Raw genomic sequence first — 16,348 nt, forward strand, 5'->3', positions numbered from 1 at the left:
CAATGAGTGGTGCCGCTCTGTCGCCTTCTCCCCCAGGGTCTGTCCCTCCCTGCAAGTCCCCAAGGAGAACACTAGGACATGCTGTGGGATCTACCCTGCTCCCCAGCAGCTCTCACACTACATCTACTGCAGGTCTATCTTCCTTCTTGCCCCACTGTAATGCTGTAAGAGTCCCAGGTAGGTTCTTGGATCACCTGCAGAGCAAAGAGTTGCGTTGGCCAAACATTAGCCAAGGAGAAAGCCTTTCGTGTGCAATGTCCAACAGCACATCTTGACAAAGCAAAGCAACTGGGGGTGTGGCGGGGGGAAATCAAGACAAGTTCTGGCTTCACGATTATCTATGCCCAACACCAGTTCTGACCTGAGCAGCAGCAATGGATCCCCCAAGGAACACCCAAAAGGCTCCTTTGCACCTCTGTATCAAGAGCACAACAAGGTGACCACCACTCCCAAGGCACTCCCTCGAGCTGCTGGAGACTCCGCCGGCCCCACAAGGGACACGCCAGACCCCCACCTTGGGGTCTGGGCGAGAAGACAGGTGCTGTTCTGAATTACCTTAAACTGAAGGCAAATGCTTTATTTGTAGGAGAGGACAGAAATGGAGATTGTAAATTCTGGTCACAGTCGAAAGATTTGTCTTGTTGACTTTCATATTAATTCTTTTTTCATGGTTTTACAAAAACTGATTTGAATCTTAAATAAAGACTAATAATTCATTTCATTCCTCACTGACTACTGCTTTTTCATTAATAGGTGATACTTAAAATAGTACCAGGGATGTTTCCAGAATTCCAATTAAAAACCTAAACGATAACAATTTTTCCGCATGAATCAAAGATTTGTCATCTCAGAAATTGTAATTTCAAAGTGATAAATACACTTCAATCACATTCCCTTTCTGCTAAACCACCAGGCACCATGTTTCTCATCCCAACGGCTTCTTTTATTGTAGCAATTATTTAAAACTCTGCCTAGACATATTAAAACGTTGACAATAACAAAAATAAATTTTGACAACAGAACGCCATATATTACATGGCTTAACAGCATCAATCACAGAACCTCAGTTTGCGACTACATTGCTATGAAATGAGACGGTTTGTTGGCAAAATCTAGCTTGAAGCTAAAAAAAAATTAATACTGTAGCATAGCAGTGGATTAAAAAGGGAGCTTAATACTACAGGGTGAGCCAGGATGTGTTTAAGCTCTGTCTCCCTGTGAGTAGTTGTGTTCTATCATGAAAGCACAACTTTCTTATAATCTGTGTAAGGTTTTACACAGCAGGAGAGGCAAACAAAATAAAACCATGAGTTGATCCAAGCTGTCAATTGGTTTACGAGAACCTTTTCAATCAAAATATGGCCCGATTCCTTAACTTTTTAAAAAAAAAATAATTACGTAAATACATTCCAACCTGTTGTAAGCATAGTAAATCTAATCCCCACTGCACTGAAACTACTTTTACCCCTTACATTTTTGTGAAGTAAGCATAAAGCTCATTTAAACCCAGGTCACTCAATCCCATCTTGTGCCATGAGGGGACTGAAAGGGCTGGCATTATACCTTGATACTGTTTTAAAGCCCATCCTTTCTACAACAGTTGTATAAATCAGCCTGAACACAAGTAAGAACACATACTTATTTTTTATTTCAAACTTGTTCTGCACAGCTGCAAAGAGCTGCAGGAGCAGCAGGGCAGGGATGAACCAGGCCCATTGCAAGTGCCCATGCTTCAGCAATTCACTGCATCTCAAATGCAACGAGCGAGTGGCGAGAGCGCTCTTGAAAATTTGTGGTATTTTTTTTAAAACCCCATAAAAACACCCCAGAAATCATCAACCATTTTTGAGAAATCTGAGAAATCACTCAGCAGTACATCCAGTCAGGCCAGATTTAAAAGCAATAGGAAGTAATGCGTGGATACCACTGCAGAAAAGTTCTATGTTCTGGATTCCAATGAGAAATACATTAATTTTTATTTATTTAGCTGGTTGTGGCTTTTTTTTTTTTTTCTCCTGTAAGCTCTTGTGTTAATCACCTTCATACTCCAGGTATCTACATCATACAAAGAGAGACACATTAAGAATCAGTAAAAAAGTGTATTATAAGTAACCTAGGCAGAAAAAAACAAACCAAACAAAACAAATAATTTAATTTAATACTCTGTAGATCAAAATAGAGTATGTAGAAAAAGTTTGAGAGATTAGACAGCAGGCTAAAATGAGAGACTGCACCTCTGCTCAGGCCAACTCAGGAAATCTAATTTACCAAGAACAACATAATGGATGCTGTGTAATTACTGTAACTGTCAACATCAAAGTCTTTGAAATCTCTTGGCACTATCATATGAAAAAAGAAATCTTCAGGAACTTTATTTAATTGTAGCTGCACATTAGTCATGCTGTCACACTGTGCCTGGTATCACACAACGTGCCTAGAGGTGTGCGTTCCAGTTAGTCGAGAAATACCACGGCGAGCTAAGTGAAAACAACATTTGGAAGGCAGCAAATATCAGTGGGTCCCCTCAGTGTGGCGAAAGGCTCGAAGATTAAAAATTAATTAGCGCGTTCAGTCTTCCGTAAGAGTTCAGGCATTCTGCACTGATTCAACCTCTGAGCCCACCTGCAGCCAAACCCATGCCATGGGGATTTAGAGGAACAGTCACCAGTGATTTAACTACAATTTTCCTCAGAGTCCAGCGAAATCAGTCCCTGCTGGCCTACGGTTTCTTCAGGAAAATGCAGTCTCTTTAAACAAAGACAAATAAATGCTGTGGTAAAGTTTCCACCCATGCCAAGAATAACATTGCCCCTACTTACGAGATATAATGTCATAAAAAAACCAAAACACCACACCCTTTAGACAAATATCCTGAAGATAATACCATTGCCTTCGAAGAACAGGCAGAGAAGGAATTGGTGTTCAGCCATCAATGACTTGATGCTTGGCTACCGGCAAGCTCACAACTCAACAAGCTTGCCTCCAGACAAGACATTCCTTTAGAAAAAAAAAAAAAACAACAAAAAACCCAACAAAAAACCAACCACAACTCACTGCTGCATTTTCAGATCGATAATTGATAATGTTTCTTTCTAGGATTATGTATTGAATTTTAGATATATATATTATATATAATTGCCTAGGTAAACTGAAATACAACCACAACTTCAACATTCAGGTGAGTCATAAGACATCGCCAGGAAAGTTTCTATCCAAAATATTGAGTATCTACTTGAACTGAGCACTAATTTATTTATTTTTTAATAAACAACCAGTCAGTTACCCAATCTCTACTTCCCCATGGCATGCTGGTTTCCCCTCTTCACCACCTCCGCTGTCTCTAGAAGGGTTTCAGACCCATCCCAAAGCATCTCTAATCACAAACCTCCCAGAGGCACCAATTTGCAGCAGTGGTTTGGACCCTGGGGGCAGCCCCCCCTTACCAAACCCACTTCTGCTGCAAATCATTTCCCTACCAGTGCAAATCCCATCTCCGCACTCATCCACAATTACTGACTTAAGGACACGTTTGCTCAGACAGGACGCGCTGAGCACAGAGACATCTGCACAGTATGTTCCACGAGGACATTTACCTTCGCCGCGGGAGGAAGGTGGTTGTACAAAGCACCGCTGAATTCTGTGCTCAACCAGCTTTCCCCCCGCTATTTCCAACGCATGTAGGGACCACCCTGGAAGAACAGCAGTGTCATTTGACACGTCAAACTAAGGCTGCCCAAAGCCTGCCACATCAGCAATATTATTTATTTACGGCAACATTTACAAACTTGGTAGGCTAAATTCTAAACTCAGTAACCGGAACAGAACAACCTGATTTCCCAAGCTGCTTAGCCCTAGCGACGTCTGCCGGTTACGCAGCAGCCTGGGGATGTTCAACACTTGAAAGATAAGCTGTTTGTACAAAGGTAGCTGACTGGAAATCACTTCCCAAAAGTAAGACCTCCAATACATGCCTTCCAGCTACTTGGCCTAAAGTATATTTGCTGCTGAACACAGACAAATTAAATTCTAAGAAAATAAATATATAAACGGAGAAACCCAGAATTAAAAATATTGCATTCCTGTGGGATTTCTTCTCACCATCCCTCTACAATGAGGTCACTAAACACTAATTTTAAATTTTATGCATGTACATAGCATTAAAGATTTATACGGTAGCTTGGTCTCCAGCTTCTGAAATACATAAATACATTAACACAATATGAAGGATTCTCTGAGAGATTTATCATAGTTCTAGAGGCTTTGAAAGTGGGTTTTGGTTTCTCCCCCTCCCACCAGCCTCACAACGCCCAGACGAAGAGCTGCAAATCCCAGCTACTATCAAGGGGGCTGAAGTCCTCTGGTACTTCAGAGGGAGAAAGCAAACCAGCTGAAGACAATGGGGAAGAATTTAATTTTAAATAGTTCCTTTAAAATACAGGTTTTAATCATTTAATCTTTTGAACTATTTTGATACAAAAAAAAAAAACTCCCAAGAAAATATTTCCAAACAATAAAGCATTTCATATTTTTAAATAAAGCATTTTTTAGACATGCTTAAGGAGTAAGTAATCTGAAGGTAAATTATATGAAGAATTAGCTAATATTTTTGCTGCATGTTAATCTGAAACACTTGTGAGAGAGCTGATTGGCTCAAAGCAGAGATGCTGAGGATGTTAACCTGAAGCAAAACACTTTTTTCTGGTTTGGCAGGAATAAAAAAAAAAAAAAAAAAAGACTCACTGCTCTTCTAAGTCACTGATTAGATTGCTGTCTTACAAAATGGTGTATATTTCTCATTAGGTAAAGACAATTAAAATACTCAATCTCTGAGCAGGGGAAATTTTTCTGTAAATAGTATTTATTGAAAAGGATTGAACGCTGGACTGTTGTTGTTGTTGTAGGCTCTTACCTGTAGCATCAGGAATATGGAAGAGATACTATCCAGGGAATAAAAGGCCATATGCACCAGTCACAACCTGCGACCACACTTTCAAAATATCCTAGCTTAAAAACACTGACGTTCGTATCCAAAGCCTTGCTCTGCCCTTGGCTCAGACCCCAGCACCTGCCCTGCGGCCCAGGGACCTGCAGAGGAATGTCTCCTGGAAGGCTCCTCACTCCGGTCCTCCTGAGAGGGGATGCACAGCTCCCCTGAGAGCCTGGCCCTTAAGGCTCTCTGTCCTGCGATGCTTCACGGAGGAGTTCTGCTCTTCCAGAATATTTGCCTCCCACAGCATGGGAAGATAAGGGCTTGAAACTGGTGTCTCAAGCCAGCCCATGGACCCAACACGAAAACCAGAGCATGTCCTATATAAATTTGAACTGCAGTGCCAATCACTAAACATGGTGGCACGTTTGAAACAGTAAAAGAAGAAGTACTAAATATCATTAACAGGACAAGCTACACAGCTAACAGACCATCAGGTTAACTCCCTATTAAATGTGAAGGGTTTGAGCATAATCTTTTCAAACACAACAAAACGTCATCAGTCCAAGTTAAACAAATGACTAGGGCTCCTACCAGTGCTGGGGCCATAATTAAACCACAGACACCTAAAGACATGACATAGACACCACTGGGCACAGCTTTGGGACCATCCATGTCAACTCCCCACGGCTGCCAGCAGCACTTGGTGTCCACAGCCCAACACCCTCCAGCAGCCACTGCTGACCCCCAGGCTCTGGGTTAGGCAAGTGCCCTCCCACCCCTCCATCAGGGAAGGTACTCACTGTTTGGCCAGGCTTTTTACCTCCAACACAAACCCACCCAACCTTTGATCCTCTCAGGGCTTCTAGTAAAAAATGGGCACAAGCCTAATTGTTATAAGTGGAGTTTACAGGCAGCTCGTTGACACCTAATTAGACACACAGAAGGGCAATTACTTAATTCTGACTCTAATCTGACTTGGATACTTATTTTGGATACAATTTATTAAGAAAAAAAACAACACCCAAACCCAACACAAACTATCAAAACAGAAGTGTTTGTACACCAGAAATAAAAGCAGATAATTTCTTAGAAAAGAGTACGGCTGAGAGAAAACAAGTATTTTCCTCAGACAGTAAAGGAACAAAGTCACTCTGTTTCCAATGAGACCAAGAACAAACCTTTCCTGCACACAGAGGGGCAAGATTTTTACAAAGTGTTCACCCAGAACTAATGTCACAGTACTAATTCCCAGTGGCTGCTCATTAAAAAAATTTCATAGCATTAAAACACAAGGCATAAAAATCCACATTCTTCAAATGCCAGCAGATGAAGAAATGCCTCTCATGATTTCAACCAAGAGTTACAACTAGAAGACAAACAGGACAGGTTTTCTTTTCAAATTGCTGAGCCCACACAAGTTTGTATCACCCCGACTCCTTTGAATTTGGTGACTGTGACAAGTTCTGAGGTGGATTAAGCAGCTGTGGACAAGCCTCCTGGCCGTGTAGCAGGGGAAGGGGGGTAATTTCCCTGCTTGACTATTACAGCACGTTTTTTATTTTTTTCCTTATTTAACAAGATAATTATTTTGCCCAGAACCACAAGAAAAAAAAAATAGAATCTTTTTTGAGAAGGAGAGTCCTGCATATATGCCCAGTCCTCTGAAATGTTCCCATGGACAGACCCAGAGGAGACCAGACACACACACCTTTGTCCACCGCACCACATCCCTCCAGCAATCAGCTCCCTAAACCGTGCCTGGGGTTTATCAGAGTTTATTCTGGTTTTCTGTGGCGTGCTCTCATCCACCTGTTCTCCAGCACAGATTTTGATTAACGTTAAAACCAAGCCTGTGCCATGAGCGAAGGCATGGCCGGACGATTTCCATGGCTCTGGAGAGAAACGTTTTGCTATTCTTTCCCTCCATCGCTAGCTAAGCAACCCAGCCTCCTCACAGCATCTGCTTCACACCGCAATGACCATTTTTCTCCTGCTAGTTCATGCTGCAAAACAAATTTCTCCTCTAGGACAGACACTTTTCCAGCCTGAAATACTACATATGCTCCCAAAGCACCAGCAGAAGCCCTTTAGCAAGCTGCCAGATTGGCCAAAATCTATGGGTCCAACACCCCCAGCAGTCATCAATCAGCCTGGAGCCTGAAGTGAAAAAAAAAAAAAAAAAGGGAGGAAAATCAGGTCACACCAATAAAACCAATACTTACCTTTTATTTCACATCTGCTCTATACAACCTGCTGTCTTCAATCGAGCAGAAAATTCAGCCTTTACTGAAAACAGGCCGTTTCATTCAGGGACAGAACAAGGTAACTACACAGAGAGAGGTTTCTCTTCAGACCATCACTCCCAACAGTGCCAGAGACCAGGCAGCCATGGGCAGTGCTGCTGTAACCTTGAAAGGAGCTTTTGCAGACCACAGCACCTGCTTCTCCTGATTAATAGCCTGCCCTCAACTACTCAGTGGCAAACATTTACAACAAGGAAGCTAATTATGGGAGTGGGGAAAGAGAAGACAAATCATCCTCAGGGGCCAAGTGACCTTCTTGCCTTGATGAAGCTTACTAATAGGTTTAGTAGGTTATTATTAAAAAGATTTTCTATGTGAGGGATTTTCTTTATAATCCACAGTCCCGGGACACAGCGAAAACAGTTTTCCAATTAGTTAATAACCATGGTTTTATTTTTCAAACTGCATAAGTAGCCACAGGATGACAAAAATATGCATTAAAGTATTGATTTATGCTCACACACCTGCTACTAGCGAACATCCCACAGCACAGTCCTACAGAATAAGTGCAGCAGTATGATATGAAAAGGGACTTTAAGAGTCAGAAGCCCAATTTCCCTCTGATTCAAGACAAAGAAAATTTACAGCTCAAACCTCTAGGCACTTAGAAGGTCAAGTACATTTATATTTATCACCTTCCATCCCCTGCTTACTCACCGAAAGCTAGTTGTTGCTTTTTATCAAAGAGCAAAGTGATACAATATATGCTGACCATATTTTCTTCTAAATGAAAGTACAATTTTGGTAACTTACTTCAAAAGAATAAGTAATGGACACATTTCTTGCGTGTATCATTACTATGAATCCACAGACTGACAGGTCCTGAGAAAAACACCTCAAATTCCTCAGAAAAAAAAAAAAGGAGGAAGAGTAAAGCATATGACAAATGAAAATCTAAAAAAATTACAATTTTTTTTCTTTCTTTGCAGTTTACCAGGCATAATGCATGCTGATTCATTAGGCAGAAGTAGGCTTGTTTTCCCATGTCATTAATACACCCGCATGATTCCTTAGCAAATTAAAAGTAATTAAAAAAAATTACCTGCCACTTGTATTGTCAAAACAATACAAGAAAGTACCGAGTACTTTAGAAACTGTTTTTCTAGAGACAAGGAGTTTCATTTTGGACACACCAATGGCGTGTTGTGTATAGGCAAAGGCACAATTCCTCTATGAAGCACTAACACATGTTGCCATGTTTTACATTTTTGTTTTTCTTAAAATCTGCAGAATCTTAAGTACAAACTAATCCCCATAACTGAGGTGAAGCAGTTATACAAATCTGAACTGTCAACAGCACAAGGTCTGCCCTTTGCTTCTAGTATCAGTCCATCGGTACAACTCCGCACATTTTTTTTACAGTTCCGGGTAGAGGTTTCACTATACTACTAATTCAAACAAATAATGGGAAATTCTAATCTTTTCCATGCTCAGATCAAAGACCCAGAGACGCTCCAATGTCATCAGTTCAAAGCATAGTGGTATGACCCTGGCAGAAAACCTGAAGCCCTCAGTCATGGCATTAAACGCACCTTGATGCAGAGATGGTACATTTAATGCTTGATTGATTAAATATAAAAAAATATGTTTTATTATTTTAAATATTATTTTTTTACGTTTTTTAATTAGTAGTCATATCAATATATAAAAACTTCAGAAATAATATCTGAGATGGAATGGTGATTTGACTTGCAGGACAACCATGCATTCCTTTTTGCTCTCTGACTGTGTGTCACACAGAACAGGTCTCCTCCCCTTCATCTAGAGAGGAGAGGATTAAAAATCGTAAAATCTCTGTGATGATATAATCCTGGAGTTTGTCCTGATTCTTCCCCCTTCGAAAGAGCCACAAGAGACTCTTTGCATGCACTCCAGCCCACTCCTCCAGCCTGACTCTCAGGAGCCTGGAGAAACCAGAGCTTCATCTCTCAGCACTTGCATCTCACATTTCCATTTCATGGGTGGAGAGAAAAGGGAAAGATCACAAAGAGCTTGCAGAGCACGACAAAGAAACTGAAGATCTCTGGGGCTAATAAGTGTTCCATGCCCTTCTCCACCAAACACGGAGACCAGACGGGTCCCAATCCCAAGAACACCACCTCTCCACAACAGCTTTGCTGAATGCAAAAAAATAGAAGACCAGTGCTACCAAGGTGCACACAGGGTTCGTACTTATTTATTGTAGAATGAGGAAAGATACAGCAGAAGGAGTAAATGCTAAAAATACGTACCCTGCCGGAAATGTGACTCATACCCACTGCTGAGCTCCTGCCAAATCTTTTAAATACTCCCTCTCCCCTCACATATCTAACCCACTCCTGTTAATTCTTTTCTGACAGCTACTTCTACAGGGCACAGCCCCAAATGTGAAAAATGCCGTGCTTTATCAGCTGTGCTACGCTGTCACCTTCCGGACACTGCAAGGTCACGGCACAGCAAATGCACTGACCACGCTGTAGCCACAGTTTAACGCAGGTCAACGTGAGGCTTCAGGGCAGGGTGATTTTAAGATTATTTTTAAAATAAAACTGATTTCACTTGCCCACCCCCTCTGACCCACGCCCTAACACACCCTGAGCGAAGCGTGCCCAGGCATGCTGCCCCACGGTCGGGCACCAAGGAGCTCCAAGGAGAACCAAGGAGCGCCAAGGAGCGCCAAGGAGCGCCAAGGAGCGCCAAGGAGCGCCAAGGAGAACCAAGGAGCGCCAAGGAGAGCCAAGGAGCGCCAAGGAGCGCCAAGGAGCGCCAAGGAGAGCCAAGGAGCGCCAAGGAGAGCCAAGGAGAGCCAAGGAGCGCCAAGGAGCGCCAAGGAGAACCAAGGAGAGCCAAGGAGCGCCAAGGAGAGCCAAGGAGCGCCAAGGAGCGCCAAGGAGCGCCAAGGAGTGCCAAGGAGAGCCAAGGAGCGCCAAGGAGAGCCAAGGAGAACCAAGGAACACCAAGGAGCACCACCATGTGCATGCCATCTGGACTGGGCTCCCCACAGCGACGCTGGGGAAAAGCCCCATCACAACCCCTGCATCCTCCCAAGCTTGCTCCCACTGCTGGGTTTGGGTGTGCTTTTTGGAGCTGACACTGGGCTAAGATCCCTGCCTCTCCATAGGCTCCAGCCTTGCCCTTCACCTTTCTGCAACTACCTCTCAATGAAGAGCTGAGCGATTCCCCATTTGCAGTTTGACTTTTATTTTAGTCTGGGTGCAGCCTCCTCCTGACTGGGGTGCTGTGAATGTGTTCTCATCTCACACGCTTTCTCTGCCATCCCTTGCATTTCTTCTGCATCTGGACATCCCCATTTGCTCTCCGTGCACACCAATCTCACCATCCCCACCAAACATCTCTGCAACCGAGTCCCATGATAACATCTTCTCCGTGTTTTACAGCTTTAACTGTGACATCCATTACACAATATTCCAGAACACATTTTGCTTGAGGTCACTTAATACTTTTTCCAACATAAATCCTAAAAAAGCAAGTAAGTGCCAAACAAGTGGAAGCTTTCTAGTGGGTGATTCACCTACAGCAGTGTTTTCTATATCATTATAAAGAATTTTTTAGCCCTCACATGACATGAAAACACACGTTATGCAATACATCATCTTGCATCTTACTAACAGCATGACATACTTTAATAATTACCCCATCAGCAAGATCAGCATGAATGAGGACTGAGAGCATAACTCAAGTGAACAACTTGTTGGAGAAGGATGAAGTGATAGTAGTCTTAGAAAAGCATTGCCAAAACAAAATGGACTTTACAGATTTTCCTCAATTATCACTGGTTTAACAGCCTGCCAGATTTATATGCCATACAAAGGCAGGTTTACTGTGAAAAGATGCTGCCTTGGAGAACGGCCTTAGAGTATTCCTGGACGTTACAACCAGCCATCTCGAGGCTGCCATCCCACCTCCCCGGGCTCTGCCACACAGCAACAGAGAGCTTAACAACAGCATTCTCCTCACTGACAGAAAAAGGATCTTTAATCTTGTCTAGAAGCTTCAAAACAACCATAAATTAAGAAACCTGATACTTTGAATAAAGTAAAATTAAAGGCAATATAGGAAAAGTGATTACATCTGATTAGCTTCTCTCAAAGACACATCTGATGTTACCTAATAATGATGTTAGCATGTAGGAAGCCCGAAGGAGAACCAAACCAGACATTCAGTGGCAAAACAACCCTCCCAGCTTTAGTGAGCAGAAGGTTATAAAGCAATAGATTTAGTTTAAACATTCCAAAAAAAATTTTTTTTCAAATAAATATGATGAAATTATAATGTGACCTTCATACAGACCAAAAAAATTGAATAGCAACATTGAAAGTAGGTGAAAAACTGAATGAAACTTCAATATCCTAATAGAAATGGTTCCATAATTACTACCTAAGTGTTCTTTTATTTTTTTTTTTAACATAGCCTGTAATGATATTTCACAAAGAATATCAAGAAATAGTGAACTCAGTAATTATGTTGTATGCAAAATGAAGCAGAGGTTAATGTAATAAAAGTATTCTTCTACAGGCAATACAAAGCTGATCATTTCGTAAACTGAAATTTTTAAATGCAAACTACCGTTACAAAATCCCGTTATTTAAGGATGCATTATCAGCCCTGTTTTACAGAAGCACCTGCCTGGGGGAAGCTGAGGCAGAGCTGGTGGGGTATCTTCTCAAAGGTCTCACAACAAGTCAAAAGACACGTGCAACACTCAAGTCAGGAGCCTTCATTCAAAGAAGGTTTGAGAGCACCATGTTCTCCCTTTCCATTATTTTTACTGACATAACATAAAGATTTTGCACAACAGTGCTGAATATCACATTTAATCAAAACCTAAAACCTGATGTGATAAATGTTACTCAAACTGGAAAGTCAAGTATTCCAAAATTAGACATGTTCCTCCCCAACAGCCTTTGATTGCACACAGACATGTCACCCTTTCCTCCGAGTCCTTGCCTTGTTCAGCACAGGGACTGGATAGCAATCACGCATTAAGTTGTATGTTCACTTCGCTTTCTAACCATCCTCTTCATACCACCTATTTCCTATATTTGCTACGAGCACCAGATTTTAGTTACCAGTTTTTGTTTCATTTTTATCACCAAGGATACTGTCCCTAACAAAACTCAATTGTCTCGTCCATTCCCCAAATAAATAAAAAAACAAAACAAAACAAAACCAAGATGAGTTTTCACATTAAGGATCTAAAGTACAGGAAAATTAATGCCAAACTTTGTCAACCCCTCCCTGTTCTTGGATATAAACTCGAAATCCCAATAACCTGATTTTTCAGAGTATATTGCACACTCTGAGTCCAAAACAGACAGTAATTACTTCATCTTCTCTACTGTCTTTTGAGGTAAGCAAGTATCACAGTTTTATCTGACAGGCAGAAAAACATAAATAGAAAGATAACTGACATCTGTAAGCACATGGTGTCAGGAAACTAAAAGGACTCAAACTCTGTACTAGTCATACATTTTTCACATCCTTACAAAGCAATCTGCCTCGTTCTCTCTCTTCTCTGGTAACATCCCCAAAGATATTTTAATTCATACTTCCCTAACTATACTCTGAGCACCGGGGTTTGTCCATTTATCTCTGAAAGCTGCTGCTTTTCTTTCAGATTTGAAAGATGAAGAAAGGCTTGCGCATTTAAAACATGCAATTTTGCCAGTTCTGCATGTTGTTCCTAATAAAACAGCTCATCTCTCCCTACAAACATTGTCCTGTCTCTATCCTAAATCCCAGCGACTGCAATGCCATGGACAAGGTGAGTTGAAAAACTACAAGGTTGATTCCAAAGGAAAAAAAATTAATCTTGCATTCACTTTGATGCTGAAGATCTTCTCTGTGAGATGACCTTTTCTCACCCAACCCCACAGAGGTTTTGTATATGTGGTATGCACCAAAGTGTAAGCACAACATGTACAAACCCTAAACCTTAATAAGCCAAAGTCACGGGGAGTGGTACCCGAACTCACTGACAGTCTCCCCAGATCTCTGTAGATAGCAAAGCCACAGACTCTTCACTCTGGGTCTGTAAATTACAAACTATCTGAGTCCTATTGCAAATAACCCTAGGATTTGCATTCTTTAAAAAAAAAAAAAAAAAAAAGTTTTAGAATTGTCCATATGAAGAGCAACACGGTCTATAGCCATTTCCAGTGGAGTTGGTGCTAGATGGGAAGGTGTAATCATTTCTGCTGAATTAGGAGAAAAAAAATGGCTATTGATTGCAAGGAGTTAAAAATAGCTGAATCAAGTCATTAAAAAATCGTTAGGATTTGTATTTTCCTTTGTTCCCGCTGAATGCAACAAATATCTCATTTAGCAGAAATACTCATGGTTAAGAGATGATTTCTCTGCAGAAGAAAATCGGAGAAATGGCATTCTGTTAACAAACGCTTTTAATTTACAGAACGGGGTTTGATGTGCCTCCGATTATCTGTACTTCTGGCTTGCCTCTAGTCACAGAGAGATCAGTGCTTTTCTAGAGGAAGCTGAATTGATACGTATGCTCCATTTTTTTATACCATTCGGCGTTAAATCAGGAAGCATGATTGTTATCCTTTTCTTCAGAAGACTGTATGCATGAAAGCAATACCTTAATTTAAATAATGATTAAAAGTGTTTATCAAGTCGTTTGCTTATAATGCAAGCCAACAGCATATTTGGCACTGTTCAATTAAATGTAGACTTACCTCTGATTCACACGCTGAAACCAAGAGAGTCAGGAGCAAGGGCAATGCTTCACTGAAATAAATAGCTATTAATCACTTACACTACGTTCGACTGGTCAGATTTTCACCTGTTATAAATCAATGTAAATCCACGGATGTAAGAGGCAAATCACGCCAAGGGAAGATCTGTCCACTTTAATACTGTTTCATAATCACTTAAGGAAGGACGTATTTTTAACGGAAGCAAGTACATTTGAGTTTTTCTGCAATTATTTACCATTTTAATGATTTTGTTGTGACCAGATTGCTTGAAATGTATTATTTTAAGAGAGAACTTGTGATTTCTCTTTGGAATAGATTTAAACGCTTAGAAAAAGAACAGGGATCCCCTCAGAGTAAACGCTGAGTGTAGTACTTGAGTAGCACCAGCAGCATGCCCAGTGTGGCTACGGTGCCTTTCTACTCTCAGAACAGAAAAGCACAGAAGAGCTTCCACAAAAAGCAGGCAGAGGCTGTGCCCAGCCCAAGAGAGCTTTCACGAGGCAGAGCAGGGGGAACGCGGGTAGGACAGGCAGGCCAGAAGGAGATGGGTAGTATGTAGGTGGTGTGCGCCAGCAGGAAAAGTGTGAGAAAAGAACTGACGCGGTGGGATCATAGAAGTGAAAATTATGCATCTATGCATCCACACATTTTATACAAATTGTTTCCAAGTAGAAGTTGAAGGAATGCTTCATATATGCAAAGTGACAGTAAAGCCCTAGAACCAATCTTACCGGGTGGACAATGATGAAATATGAAGAAAGATTGAGACTCAGATGGGCAAGCTGGAAAAGGACTGTAGTGCTCTCCGACATTAGATGATAGATTTATTATTAACTGAAAGGATCAAATGAAAAAAAAAGCAGCTGACAGAGCATGTGGGAAACATTAGGATTTTTTTTTTTTAAGACTATCTCAGAGGGAAGTAGACATGTTCACAAAATGTATAGTCATAATACAGAAAAATATAAAATAAAACCATTAACGGAGTCTTTACAGAAATATAAGCTAAATCAGAATGTGAAGAGATCCGGTATTTCCTCTAAAAATGAGGCTGTAAGATGAAGATTTTTCAGGGCAGTAGCTCGAGTCGCATTTTGACAGTCAGAGCAAGCAGATACTCACCTGAATGTTACCAGCTAAAAGTGCGTGTGCTGCAATTATATTCCACTTAGAAAGGTGGTTTTTAAATGAGTGTCTTAGAAATTCACTACCCGCACATGAACTCACAGGATGCTTCAATATTGCAGCAGCCTCTGCAAATACAGAATCTTGCCATCTTGTTGTATCAGCTCCTGCAAACCCGAGGCTCATAAATCAAAATTCTGGTATCTCTTCTACAAACAGGCTTTAATTAAGCACGTAGTAGTTAAATCGGAGATCAAAGATACTTTCACTTTGTGTATCCTGTCTACTCAGCACTCCAGGGAATCGTGTGAAGTATTTCTGCAACTCTGAAAGGGATTCAGGACGCCAGGGCTCAGCTTTTGACAATTCACTGTGTGAGCCTCTGGAAGGTATTTAATTTCTCCATGTTTTTGTGCCCCACTTGCACTACGTGTAAAAAGTGATCATTTGAGAGGCAGTGGTCTCATCTGAATTAATTTAATGTTTACAGAAGTTCAGTGAAATTTTTGAATAAAGCGATGACAAGCAGAATAAGAACTGCTACCACCGTTTGCTTTCCTAAGAAAACTGCAGGGGGGTTGGCATACATCGTTGTAGAAAAGCTTTACCTGAATAGGTAGAAGAGTGAGATACTTCAGATAGGAGAAGAGTGGGGTTTTATTAGGACAGTGAGCATGCCAGCCAGGCTAACTGCCTCGTGAATTAGAGATCTTTCTAACACGGGTTGTGATAGTGCAACACGCCAAATGAGAAACAGGTTTAAAAAAAAAAAAAAAAAATCCTAAATCTGTAAAATAATTAGATGTTACTGTAGAAAACACTGGTGCGTGAAAATTCACCAGCACAAAACTCAGATCATGATTCAGTTATTCTGGAGGGTTTATATTTACCAGAACAGCCCTGATGATCAGTTGGTATAGCAAACACTTCCATGCAGTTCCCTAGAAAACAGCTCAGGGTAAAAAATAAACACATCTTGTAGGAAATTCGCTTGCATCACACACAGTTTTAGAACTGCTATTATAAATCCACTGCAAGCAGTCAAAGCTCCCATCAGCCAAAAAGAGTCTGCCCAGGGCATCTGGAATTTGCAGGAGGCTATAGGAGGTCCATCACGATGGGATTAACAACCCAGATCTTTTCTCCTGGATTTGTTGTTCAGAACATTTGTGTCGTCAAAAAATGTAAACTGTGTCTTTGAAGGGGGCTTCCTGTAATGAACCTCACTGGTTTTTAACCAAAGGCTATATATACTGCAACACACACAAATTTAT

This window comes from Athene noctua, chromosome 14, assembly GCF_965140245.1.
Source record: "Athene noctua chromosome 14, bAthNoc1.hap1.1, whole genome shotgun sequence".
NCBI classification, from domain to species: Eukaryota; Metazoa; Chordata; class Aves; order Strigiformes; family Strigidae; genus Athene; species Athene noctua.